The 14,066-nt window shown below is 39.4% G+C and overlaps 1 long non-coding RNA gene across 1 annotated transcript; it reads right to left on the minus strand.

Annotated features, from left to right (window-relative positions):
* Positions 1 to 1,736: 1,736 nt before the first annotated feature.
* LOC140622157 (uncharacterized) lies at positions 1,737 to 13,634 on the minus strand. The gene is made up of 2 exons (XR_012021858.1): positions 13,493 to 13,634; positions 1,737 to 2,731 (listed from the first exon to the last, which is right to left on the minus strand). It is a non-coding gene; the product is annotated as an uncharacterized lncRNA (long non-coding RNA).
* Between the last annotated feature and the right edge of the window lie 432 nt (positions 13,635 to 14,066).

The raw sequence follows: 14,066 nt of genomic DNA on the forward strand, positions 1-14,066 counted from the left end.
GTTCAGTTTGTGGTTTGAGTTAGGGCTGCGAGATGTTAAGGGTCAGTGTGTGGTAGGTGCTAGGTGTTGGGGACACCTAGTGGATGTTCTGCTATTTCTCCACTCAAGGTGGGTTACCCCTGGCCCTTCACTTCAAGCAGTGAAGGTGGTCCATTCTGTGGTGCATTCTGACCCCTTTCTCCTGGAGGCTACTGAATGGATGAGTGTAAGTGCTTGATCTAAGCCGAGCCAACCAGAGTCCTTCCAGGAATATGAATTAGGATGGATGCAAAACACGGAGATTCAAGACTCATAGGTGGCCTTCTGCCGTGCAGTCCAGAGAGAGAAGAGACTCACCTTGGAGAAAGAAATGGAGAGAAATAGAACTGAAAGTCAAAAAGGAGAAAGAGAACTCTACTTCCAAAATCTTGCCACTTTTTGGTTCCATTCCTTCTCAACACTCAGCTATATCCCTGTCCTTGGGTCCCCTGAGACACCAGTTCCTAGATCTTTGTACAATTTCTCTTTTAACTTAAACTAGCTTGAGTTAGTTTCCACTACTTGCATCCAAAGAGTACAAGAGGTCAAGAATTGGTTTGTGAATGTGCTCAGGGACCAGGCTGAGATCAACTTAGGAAGAATACTTAGTAACAGAATTAAGTCACAAGACTGGAATTTAAAATAATCTTTTTTTCAGATAAAAAAGTCATTAGGCCCCATGAAATCAAACTTAGAAGTCCAGCTTTATTTAGATTTATTTTATTTGCAATGAATTTCCTAGCTGGCAAATCTCCTGTGGGCATAGACTTTCTATTTCATCTCTGAATTTTTCAAAATTTTGTTTATTTATTCATGAGAGATACACAGAGAGAAAGAGAGAGACGGGGAGGGGGAGGGCAGAGACATAGGCAGAGGGAGAAGCAGGCTCCCCACAGGGAGCCTGACATGGGCCTCGATCCCAGGTCTCCAGGATCACACCCTGGGCCAAAGGCGTTGCTAAACCACTGGGCCACTGGGGCTGCCCATCTCTGAATTTTTTATAGAGATCATTTAATCACTCAATAAATATTTACTGAATATCTATTATGTGTCAGGCATGTAATAATTTTTTTAAAAAATAACAATGATAATAGCATAAATAATCATTTTGAGGTACCTGCTTGAAATGTATCATTTTATTTAATTTTTGCAACACCCTGTAAATTAAGTATCATAGACCCAACCATTACGTGAGAAAATTGGTGCTTTTTGTGAAAGCTAAATTGTGGTTCAAAGCCATGACTAGTAAATTGCAGGGCAGGGGTTTATACTCAGAGCTGCTGAACTCCAAAGCTCACGTTTGTAGAAGGAACGAACCCCAATCCCACCAGCTTTTCCATCTTTCTAGTTTCAAGATGTTTGGGGGATAGGGCGTTTATACAACCTGTATCCCTGACGTCAGCAATCCTGTAAATACTAATGATGGAAAAACTTGCCTTTGTAAAATGAGTCATTAAATTTGCTGTATGACAGAAAGTCTGGTTGTTAAAAGGAAAGATGATGAAATGTCTCACTCATCATTTATATGGACAAGTTCTGAGGACTGCACTGAGGTTCTTTGTAAGTGTGGTGCAAGAAAAAAAGCACCTTGCAAAATAGCTTCTTTATGCCAGCTGAAATAGGTTGAGTCAGCGTTCAACCATCGGTTACTGAAACATTTTGTGAATTAGAAATAGAATGCTATTTCCTTAACATGATAAAGAATAACACGCTCGAAACAGTGTCTACACTATAATAAATAATGCACACCAAATATGTCCTTATCAAAATTGGGTACAAAACAAGGACAACCACTTTTTCCAGTCTTACTTAACAATGTTCTGGAAGTTCTGTTGCTCTATCTTTTTGTCATTGAGCTCCCTCCTATTTTATTCAGGTTTTCATCACAGTCTTCCATAGAACACATACTCTTGGGAAGTTTTGTTTTGTTTTTACTTTTTGCTCGGCTTATATTGTTTTCTCCCAGCCTGGGTCCTTGGCTCCTCCTTGGCATGTTGTACCAGTTTCTTTTTGTTCTTCCAAAGTATATCTGATGAATTGTAGCTTGTTTGTGTTGAATGTGGGCAGCTCTTTCCAGACCTTCAGCTCTCCCTGAGACAGTGAGGATGAGTTCTCTATGACCTCCATCCCTGACATGCATGTCTCACCTTCAGGCTACAGGGCGGAGCTAAAGTCTTGGGTTCTATCTGCTCTTCTGAGATTGAGGACAGAAAGGGTAGAAATAGCGTTCTGCCGGGGCTGCGTGCACCCTTTGTTAAGTAATCTGGATTTTAATCTCTCTTCTGAAATGATGTTAAATATCTGGTACCAGGAATTAATCTGTCACGTTGGCCATGCGTGCTGTCCTCATGGTAGGATACCTCTGTGTTCCTGATGGTTTCCTGTATCCAGCGAGAGCTGGAGTTGGGGCCTTCACTCTGATGAGTGTTTCCTTGGGCTGCTTACTTACCTCTGAGTCTATTTTTCTCTGGGTTGGGCAGCATTAGTGAGAATTCTCAGGAATCTGTCCAGCTCTCTCTCTCCTCAGTACCATCATGGTGGGTAGCAGGCTGCAGTGGGACTAGAAGCCAGGCTTTGCTCTGATAGAATGTTTCGTTTCTTTCCTCAATAGCCACATTTTGAAGCTTGTGACTTGTAGTTATACCCCTTTTCTTATTCTGTGGCTGCTGGTGAATTTTCAGAGGTGTCAGTTTTTTCCTTTTGTGGTGATCATCTGAAAGAGCAGACAGATGAGATGATATAAGAATAAAACTTTAAAAATAAAAACTTACAAGTGGGAATGGCAGCTAGCCTTACTAGTTGTTGGAGCACATTACAAAATCATAGCAATTAAAGCAGAGTATTCCTGGCATAAGAAGAGACAGATTAATGGAAGATAAGATTGCTCAGAATTAGACCTTAAGATATATGAAAGTTTAACATGTGATCAAAGAAGCTTTATGCATTTCAGTTGTTTACAACAAAAGAGAAATCCTGGCCTTTTCTTCATACGTGCTTGAAAAAGATTGCACACAGATTAGATAGTTAAATGCACTTAAAGTAGAAAGTAAAACTATTAAAGATACTCTGAAAGTCTACAAAAGTGACTACCAAGTCTCTAAATGGGAGAGAGGAGACTCTTGAGTTTAAAATGAGAGGAACAGGGGTGCCTGGTTGGCTCAGTCAGCAGACTGCTGGACTTTTGATCCCTGGGTTGTGAGTTAAAGTCCCATGTTGGGTGTAGAGATTATAAATAAATACATACATAAATAAACAAATTTTTAAAAGAGAGAGCGGTCAAATTGATAAGAAAAACACAATGTCCCCAGTAGACATTTCGGTAGGGATGTGAAGAGACAAGCAACAGAAAGGAAAAAATAAATGACTTAAGTTTATGCAAATGCAATGCTCTCTAATAAGTACAAATTAAAACAACAAAGTCATGCCATGTTATTTTCAGCCATATAACTAAGGAAAGATTGTCTTAAGTGGTAGCACTTAAAGTGGTCATAAATTTAGCATCTTCATGCACCTTTGCTGAGGTTATAAATTATACAACTCTTTGGATATAAATTTGTCACATTTTATCGTGGACATTTAGGATGTTCACATGTTTTGCCCAGTAATTGAATTCCTGAGATTAAATATGAAGGAAATAGTCCTAAATTCAAGGGGAAAAGAATCTCTGGGTACCAAGATATTTATTATAGTATAATCCATAATGGAGAAACATTGGAAACAAGTTAAGTATCCAATAATGGAGGGATGGTTATAGTTAAAGCATGGTTGCATGATAAGATACCTATGAACAATGATATTTGCAAATAATTTTGAATTACCTGAGCAAAGCTTACATAATTACATTAAGTTTTTAAAAAAAGGATAGAAGGGTGCCTAGGTGACTCAGTGGTTGAGCATCTGCCTTCAGCTCAGGGCATGATCCCAGGATCCTGGGATCAAGTTCCGCATCAGGCTCCCTGTGGGGAGGCTGCTTCTCCCTCTGCCTCTGCCTCTGTCTCTCTCTGTGTCTCATATGAATAAATAAATAACATCTCTTAAAAAAATAAAATTTAAATTTAAAAAGGGTATAGAATTGTGGTATATGATTGTAAGTATGCAGAGAAAACAACTGGAATAAAAACTTATAAAAATGCTACAAAAATCCAGTTGTCTTTGGGGGGTGGGATTAACAGTACTTGTTTTTTCCTTTTATACTTCTGTTTTATTGTCAACTCTCGGTTACAAGTAACAGAAACCCAACTCCAAACAGTATGAGCAAAAATAAAAGTTTATCAGTCAAGTAATCAAAAATCTCAGGGATAGAGCACATTTCAGTCTAGATCCAGAGGCTCCAATGACATGGTGATGAGTCTAACTGTCCTATTATTTCATCCCTCATCCCTGCTGCTTTTAGTGCATCAATAACATTTTTCCTTGATACAGATGGCTTCTTTTGTGAGACCAGAGAAGGCGGCTGAAAAAGACTTCTACTTCTGTCATTCTGTATCCCAGAACTGAAGAAATTTTCACTCTTCTGATGTCTGTATTTCAAACCCTCCTGAGGACAAACTGGTGGTTGCCAGAGGGAAGGGGGTGGAAGGATGGGCAAAATGAGGGAAAAGGGTGGGAGGTAGAGCCTTCCAGTTATGGAATGAATAAGTCATGGGATGAAAGGCACAGCGCAAGGGATATAGTCAACTATATTGTAATCCTGTTGTATGGTGACAGATGGTAGCTACACTTGTGGTGAGCACAGCATAACATAGAGTTGTGGAATCACTATGCGTTACACCTCAAATTAATGTAACATTGTGTGCCAACTAGATTTCGTTTAAAACAAAAACAGTCGGGGAGCGCCTGGGTAGCTCAGTCAGTTAAGCATCTGCCTTCGGTTCAGGTCATGATCTTGGGGTCCTGGGATCAAGCCCTGTGTCAGGCTCCCTTCTCAGTGGGGAGTCTGCTTCTCCCTCTCCTCCCCACTCATGCTCTCTCTCACTGTCTCTGTTGCTTTCTCTCTCTCTCTCAAATAAAAAAATAAATAAAATCTTAAAACAAAAAGAAAACCCCAGAAAGTCTGGCAGTCTGTGGTTAGCCTTGTCAGGTCACGTGGTGACCTTGATCTAATAAGCACACCCCCCCCCCCCGTTCTGTTGCTAGTTATTAAGGAGTGGGGGAAATGCATGCATGGAGTTAGTCCTACCTGAATCACTTTCGATGGGAAATCTGCAGGAAAGCATGCTTCCAAAATGTGGAGAAAGAGGGAAATACAGCAATCTTCTATAACAAACAGGTATTGCATATAAACTGAAAAAAAAAAAAACTTATTTTTTTTAAGGGGAAGGGAAAGGACAGAGGAAAAGAGAGAATCTTAAGCAGGCTCCATGCCCAGTGTGGAGCCTGACCCAGGGCTTAATCTTACAACCCTGAGATCATGACTTGAGCTGAAATCAATTCAGACGCTTAAATGAGCCCCGCAGGGGCACAAACATTATTATTATTTATTTATTTATTCATTTATTCATTTATTTATTTATTTTAGGGGGGATGCAAGCAGGGGGAGAGGCAGAGGGAAAGGAAGAGAAGAATCCTCAGACAGACTGCCCACTTAGCTTGGGGCTAGATCTCAGGACCCTGAGATCATGATCTGAGCCGAAATCAAGTGCCAGAAACTTAACTGAGTTTCCCAGGTGCCCCTTCCAAACCGTATTATTTTTTGAAGATTTTATTTTTTAAGTAATCTCTACCCTCAATGTAGAGCTTGAAGTCACAACCCTGAGATGAAGCATCACATGCTCTACAGACTGAGCCACCCAGGCCCCCCCACAACCATTTGTTAAGAAAAATACACTATTTTGCTAGCAATAGTAATGCCTGTTAAGTGTTAGGTTTGCCAAATATTTGGTGGTGACATGTAATTATTAATGGTGTGTAATATATGTGGATGATGGGGCCATCAGGGAAATAGATTCTTTACAAGACCAAACCTTATTTTTAAGAGCAAATTGCTACCATCCACCCACCTCTCCCCAACCCTTCACCAAGAAAGGAAAAAACCCAGCATTCTTCAAATTTGACTGGTTAAAGTGTGTCATTTCATTTAGATACTAAACCAATGAATTAAATAACCAAAAAGAAATAATTCTTAAAATTGAAGGTGATACACAGTTATAAATTATTAGAAGCATCAAACCTAGGAATAAAGTGAAAAGCTATTTTGAGAGGAAGGAAGCTCATACTATTGGAGAAACATATTAAGTCCTGAGTTATGACATCGAAAATCAAGTTTTGAGTTAAAATGTTGACCCATCCCTCAAAAGACCCCAAAAATCAAAACCTAAAAAACAAGTAAAACAAAACTAATAAAGACATGAGAATGGGCTTCTCTCTAGCTGCAAAGAGTTAGAGACTACAATGAGAATTCGATGACCAAACCACTCATAAGGCTTTCCTCATAACATTTTCTTGCAAAGGCAACTATTCTCATGGGAACAATAGCTGAGGGCTTCTTAGGGAAATAAGCAGAGCTGAGGCTAAGACTCAGGATCTTACAAAATGTTGTTTTGTGCATCGGCAGCTTGTCTTCATGGCTCAGTAAGACCCCATTGTATCGATGGAACACAATTTGTTTAGCCATTGATGGACATTTGGGGATTTTCCAGTACTTGGTTATTATGAAAAAATCTGCCATGAGCATTTTGTACAGCTCTTTTTTGTGGGCATATGTTGTTATTTTTCTTGAATCAATACCTAGAAGTAGAATTTACGGGCCAAATGGTAAAATTTAAAAGAAGCTGTCAAACTCCTTTCCAAAGTAACTGTACCATTTTATATTTCCACTGGCAGCATATGAGAGTTCCAGATGCTTCACATCCTTGCCAACACTTATTATTTTCAATCCGTTTTACTTTTAGCTATTTTAGTGCATGTGAAGTGAGATTTCATGCTGGTTTTGATGTCTATTTCTCTGATGACAAATGAGGTTAAATTTTTTTAATGGGTATTTCTTTTTTTCCCCCCCAAGATTTTATTTATTTATTCATGACAGACACAGAGCGAGAGGCAGAGACAAAGGCAGAGGGAGAAGCAGGCTCCTTGAATGGAGCCGGATGTGGGACTGGATCTCAGGATCCTGAGGTCAAGTCCTGAGCCGAAGGCAGAGGCTCAACCACTGGGCCACCAAGGTGTCCCTTTAATGAGTATTTCTATATATTCCTTTGTGAAGTTCCTGCTCAAATCTTTTGTTCGTTAAAAAAAATTGAGAGGAAGGTGCAGAGAATTTCCATGTACTCCCTGCCACAATATTACACGGCTTCCCACATTATCAACATCCTCCACCAGATGGTACATTTGTTACAATTGATGTACCTATGTTGATATATTAGGTTAGGGCTCACTCTTGGTGTTGCATATTCTGTGGGTTTGGATAACAAATCTATAACTATATTTGCTATAATCCTTTTACAAACAAGTCACATTTGGGATGTCTGGGTGGTTGAACTGGCTGGCTCAGTGGCTGAACATCTGCCTTGGGCTCAGGTTGTGATCCTGGAGTCCTGGGATCGAGTCCCACATTGGGCTTCCCCATAGGGAGCCTGCTTCTCCCTCTGCCTGTGTCTCTGCCTCTCTCTCTGTGTCTCTCATGAATAAGTAAATAAAAACTTAAAAACAAAAGAAAACAAAATGCAAGTCATATTTGTTATGTATCATTATAGTATCCTACAGAGTGTTTTCACTACCTTGAAAATCCTCTGTGCTCCACCTATCCATCCCTTCACTCGAATCCTGGCAGTCACTGTTTTACTGTCTCCATCATTTTACCATGTCCAGAACGCCATATAGCTGGAATCATCCAGTATCAGGCAGCCATCTCATATTGGCTTCTTCTACTTAATAATATGCAAACCGTTAACCAGTTACTTTTTTATCCTTTATTGCAAAATTGCCTTATGGCCATTAGTTATGTGGCGAAAATGCTTGCAGCAAAAATGTCTGTGGCAAAGATGCTTGTGGCAAAAATACCTACGACCAAATTTTCATTTCAGATATTGTGCTTTCCAATTTCTAGATATTCATTTGCTTTTTATACTTTGCGGTTCCTATCTCATTGTGTTGTTTTCCTTTATGTCCTTGAGAATATAAAGCTTATGTATAATGGCTGTTTTCATGTCCTTGTCATCTTGCTCCACCATCTCTGGCATTTCAGCATCATTTTATATTGACTAATTTTTCCTCTGGTTATGAATCATGTTTTCCTTCTTCTTCATAGACCTACTAATGCTTGGTTGAATACTGGACATTCTAAAATTTAGATTGTTGAGCTTTGGCTTTTGTCGTGTGTCTTTAAAGAATGGTTCCTTGTGCTTTTTATGGGTTTGTGTGTGTGTGTGTGTGTGTGTGTGTGTTTTGTTTTTGTTTGTTTTTGCTGTGCAGTTAAGTTTGAGGACTCATCTCCTAGGGAGAGTCTAGAGTAGGCTATACTGTGAGGTTAATTTATCCCCACTGTTAAGCCTGGACTTTCTGGAGTCTCTCATTAAGGTTCTGTGTGTACAATACTGCCTCTCTACTCTGACTAGCTGGGATTTGAACAATTCCTGGTGCTCTCTGAATTTTTTGGTTTCTGTCTCTGGAAATCATTCTTTGATATTGTGGGATTTCAGCCTGCCATGTACAGACTGGTTTGTAGTCAAACATGAAAAGGGATCCATATTCAGATTTCTGGAATTCCTTCTTTGCTCTGTTCTCCTTTTCAGGAATTATGCCCTATAAATTCAGCCTCCTTAGTATTCTTCAAATCCAATCTTTATCTCCTCAGCTCAGTTTGTATGCCCCCATCTGTCCCATAGCTTGGACATTGCATCTAGGCAGAAAGGTTGGGAAAGTGTAGGGCTCACATCATTTTTTTCCCATTTTCTCATAAATCATGAGCCTCAACTACCTATTGTCCAATATCCAAAATTTGTTTTTCCTACATTTCCTCCAATTTTCTAGTTGCTTGTGGTGGGAAGATAATTGCAGACTCCATTACTCTGGCATGGCTGGAAATACAACCCCAGAGTTTAATGATACTGGAGAATTATCAGTTACAGTTCCAGCTTATAAATTTGGGGCTCTTTTGTCTTCTCTGTTTTATGAATCAGCAGACTTTGGGGCACCTGGGTGGCTCAGTGGTTGAGTGTCTGCTTGGGCTTGGGTAGTGATCCTGGAGTTCTGGGATCGAGTCCCACATTGGGCTTCCCTGTGGAGAGCTTGCTTCTCCCTCTGCCTGTGTCTCTGCCTCTCTCTGTGTGTCTCTCATGGATAAATAAATAAAATCTTTTTAAAAATCAGAAGACTTTAAAGACTTTAAAAGGTTAGTAATGTTATTATATATTATATATTTGGTATTTCTTTGTTAAGGAAGTATAAAGGCACTTGCTTTTATGTAAGTTGCTGATCAAATGATCAGTGGCCAAAGCATTTAACAACATATTTGGATGTTTTTCTTCCTGATTACAAAGACAATGAATTTTCATTGCAAAAAAATTGAAAAGCACAAAACAGCTTAAAGAAAAAAAAATCATAGTTCCAGTTCTCAGAGACTATTACAGTAAATATGATTCTACCAGTAATTTTGTGTGTGTGTGTGTATATATATATATATATATATATATATATATATATATATGTTGATAGTGATCTCTTAAGCTCCAGTACTGGGGAACAGGGTAGGGTGTCACAGATAACCTCCAAATTATAATTTAAACAAAAATTGTCACAATATTTTAGAATATAATTTGGAGGTAAAATAATTTGGTTTGAAGTGTATTTAACATTTAAACAACCTATGCAACCTACACATATAGCAAATCAGGTTGTACTCGTGAAACTAGTATAATGTCATATGTCAGTTATATTTCGATTAAAATAGAACATTGCAATAGAAGAATGAGTGTTAGCTTTTATGCTGATACAGAGGTTGATAATCTTTCCTAAGGACACGTTGAGTTTTCATTGGTTCACTTGCTCAAAAACTGAAATAATTGTGGGCTTTCTTTGTTCTCAAGAAATTTAACTACGTGTGCTGAAAAGATAGCTGATTCTTTTTATAGTGAGCTTCGTCCCTCTGAATTGAATGTCAGCACATCTAATAATAAAAGAAATTCACATTAAGATGGCGAAAAGGAACTGCACCCTAGGCTGTGTTCTCAACGTTTTTGGATTTATCACATACGTTTTATTCTGGGAATTTGGCAGCACTCCAGAAGGGCTTGATAAACAAGTCAGAAAGCTCCTGCAGTAAGAGTGCCTCCCAAAAATAAATAAATAAATAAATAAATAAATAAATAAATAAATAAATAAGTAAGTAAATAAATAAATAAATAAATAAATAAAAAAGAGTGGCTCCCACTGTGTATGAAAGCACCTTGGGTAGCATGCTAGTTTGGTTACCTTCCACACTGTTTGACAGTTTGAGAACTCTGAGTTCCATGACTTTGCTCTCACATATAGTTTCCAGTAAATGGATCTTTGGTTAGGCAGTGGTATTTTCCAAAATGCATAATTTTTACAGCAGAGACAAAAGGGAGAACTTTAGGACAAGGGAGTCAGGTTAAGAATGGAGTTATTCCTGCAAAGGGATTCCTGTGCTGGGATTAACTTTGGAGGCTTGCTTTTGGACTCTGGCAAAAGTCGTATTGTGAGCATTTCTTTAGGTTTGTTCTTCCTACAGTGTTATAATTTCCTTAAATTTCTTGAACCCTTCGTTACAGTCTTGTGGTGGGGATGGGGATCAAGGAATAGGAGAATCAAATAAGGCAAGGCTTGCCCCACATCAACCACTGGTTTTCATGGAGAGGAAACAGGGAACTGTGGGAATGGTTTTCAGCAGAGTCTGGTAGGAAACAGGTGGTCTGTGGCAAAGCTGGGAGAAGCTGTAGAGCTGCTCCACTCATACAAGGGCCACCCGGAGTGACCAAAGACAGAACCTTTGATTTTGCAGTATTTTTCCTGGAAGAAAGAGACACTCTAAAAGAGATAGGAGGAGGGGCATCTGGATAGCTCAGGGGTTGAGCATTTGCTTTTGACTGAGGTCAGGATCCTGGGGTCCTGGGAGTCTCACATCAGGCTCCCCACTTGGAGCTTTCTTTTCCCTCTCCCTGTGTTTCTGCCTCTCTCTTTGTGTGTCTCTCATGAATAAATAAATAAAATAAAATAAAAAAAAGAGAGAGGAGGAATAGAAAGTTGGGATACACAACACATTTGTTAAAAAATTGGTATCATAATGATACCAATATTAAAATCCATATTCAGTGTTTGCTCTGCTTTTTCGGATAAACTGAATGTCATAAAATATAGTTCATAAGTGCAATTTTTTCCTTAGAGACAGCAAGAGCACGAGGGGTGGGGGTGGGGTAGAGGGAGAAGGAGAGAATTCTAAGTGGGCTCCATGCTGAGTGGGATTCAATCTCATTACCCTGAGATCATGACCTAAGCAGAAATCAAGAATTGGTCACTTAAACGACTGAGCCACCCAGGCACCCCTGTAAATGTGATTTTCATATGGATGCATAATATTCTGTAATATGGATGTTCCTTTGTCAATCTGGGCTGCTCTACTAGAATACCATAGACTGGGTGACTACCACAATAGAAATTTATTTCCCAATTCTGGAGGCAGGGAATTCTTAGATCAGGGTACCAGCACAGTCGGGTTCTGGTGAGGACCCTCTTCCTAGTTTGCAGATGGCCTCTTCTGGCTGGGTCTTACTTGGACAGAGAGTGATCAAGAGACCTTGGGTCTCTTCTTATAAGGGCACCGATCCCATTCACGAGGGCTCTAATTATCTTCCAAAGGCCTCACCTCCAAATACCAACACATTAGCCATTAGGCTTCAATAATAAATAAAATTTCTGAGTGAAATCAATCAATCAATCAATTGGGGAAAGACAATTATCATATGGTTTCACTCATATACGGAATATAAGAAATAGTGAAAGGGACCATAAGGGAAGGGGGGGGAAACTGAGTGGGCAAAAATTAGAGAGGGAGATAAACCATGAGAGACTCCTGACTGGGAAACAAAGCGTTGTGTAGGGGGATGGGGTCACTGGGTGATGGGGACTAAGGAGGGCACTTGATGGGATGAGTACTGGGTGTTATACTATATGTCAGCAAATTGAATCTAAATAAAATATTTTAAAAAATAATAAATGAAGTTTGAGGAGGGGATACAGCCGGGTGTTATGGTGATTTGTTTCAATAATGTTTACACCTAGAAATGAAACATGTTGGCAGATATATATAAAGACAGGGCGAAAGAAATGCCTGACTACTGACTATTTTGGAGAATGGTGTCAGAGCCCAGGAAACTTGGAAATCTCCACGCTGGGCTAGTTGGCTGAGTATTAATGATGGCTGGAGGATGGAGATGAGAAGGCCTCACAGACTCACACATGAGTTTGAACAATGTTGCTAACAGGGTAAAACCCAGGCTTTTGAAAGCATAATTGTTTTCTGTAATTTGAGTTTGTAGAAAACTTTCTTAATATACCAGTCCTGTGTGCTGAGGTCTAGCAAAGGGTAAGCCAGGGCTCAGTTAAAAGGTGAAGTAGAAAAAAAAAAAAGTTGAAGTAGCAGCTCTTTCTCAGATTCACACATTCCTTTTGACTTATTGGCAGTAAGATATCATCTGGTTCATAGTCTTGTTTCCTAGGCACATTTATTTTGGTAAATAGGAATACATTACATCTGAATCCTGAAGACAAAGATCTTACTGTCTTCCTTACTCATGACACAATCATAGCCACAAAAAAGGAAGAATGAATCCTGGTATTCAAATGAAGAAAAGTTCTATTCAGCTGCTTTCCCACCCTGGAAAACTTTCTCTCTGAGAATAATTTCATGATGGGTAATTCTGTGAGGAATGATACAATGCTGGAAATGTCCACATGCCAAACTGCTTTCAACAAGTGACTGTTTTCTCTGGAAACTGGAAATTGTGATGCATCCCAGTCAAGAGCATACTCCCTGTCTTCAGTAATAAAGAGAAGGAGCATTGAGGGGATCTCAGGTATAACAGAGATTTAAGATATTTATAAGTAGTAACCTGATCAAAAATAAGATAAATGTATGTTAGGTTGCCTGAGTGACTCAGTGGTTGAGCATTTGCCTTCAGCTCAGGGCCTGATTCTGGGATCCTGGGATCTAGTTCCGCATTGGGCTCCCCACAGGGAGCCTGCTTCTCCCTCTGCCTATGCCTCTGCCTCTCTCTCTGTGTCTTTCATGAATAAACAGATAAAAAATCTTAAAAAAGAGATAAAGATATGTCTTGATTTCCCATATTTAACAAAAGAACCTATCATTCCACCCCATCTTTTCCTACAATAGAGTAGTCTCACAAAATAAAATCCACATTTATTGAGAGAGATGTTTTCAGAATGTGTAGGGAATCATGGTCCCTGCAGTGAACACAAGAACTGAAATGTGAACCTGTTGTTTCCTTCACTGTTCACTTACCTTTCTTAGATGTGGGTTTCTCCCAAGGCTGAGTATTATCCGTTCCATAAAAATAGATATTTTTCATTCAACATATCTACTAATGGCAACTGTTTTATGTATGCTCAAAATTCTTAAGAAGGATTGTTAAGGGCAATTCTAATAAATTCTAATGGATTCTATTGCCTTAAGTATTGTGACATAGACTACTGGAACTCCCTGCTATTTGCATGCTCCTCTATATTTCCCTGTAGTTAGGTTGGCCCCATAACTAGGTCTGGCCAAAAGAGCAGAGATGGGTATCACTTCCAGGCTGAAGTAATGAAATATCTGATGTGCCTTCCCACACACTGTACTCTCCTTCCACGTGGGAAGCCAAATGATGGGCAATGAGAGTCACAGGATGAAAGGACCCTGCATCCCTGAGCCACCTTTGGAGGAGAGCTTCCTTAGGGAACTCCCCAACTGACATCAGACTATATAACATGTGCAAGAATTAAGCCTTTGTTTTGTTAAGTTTATTGTGTTGTGCAATGTCTGGGGTCATTTATTATTGCTGCTAACATTTCTTACCCTTTAGAAACCATCTTCCCAC

The sequence above is a fragment of the Canis lupus genome, chromosome 31 (genome assembly GCF_048164855.1).
Source record: "Canis lupus baileyi chromosome 31, mCanLup2.hap1, whole genome shotgun sequence".
NCBI classification, from domain to species: domain Eukaryota; kingdom Metazoa; phylum Chordata; class Mammalia; order Carnivora; family Canidae; genus Canis; species Canis lupus.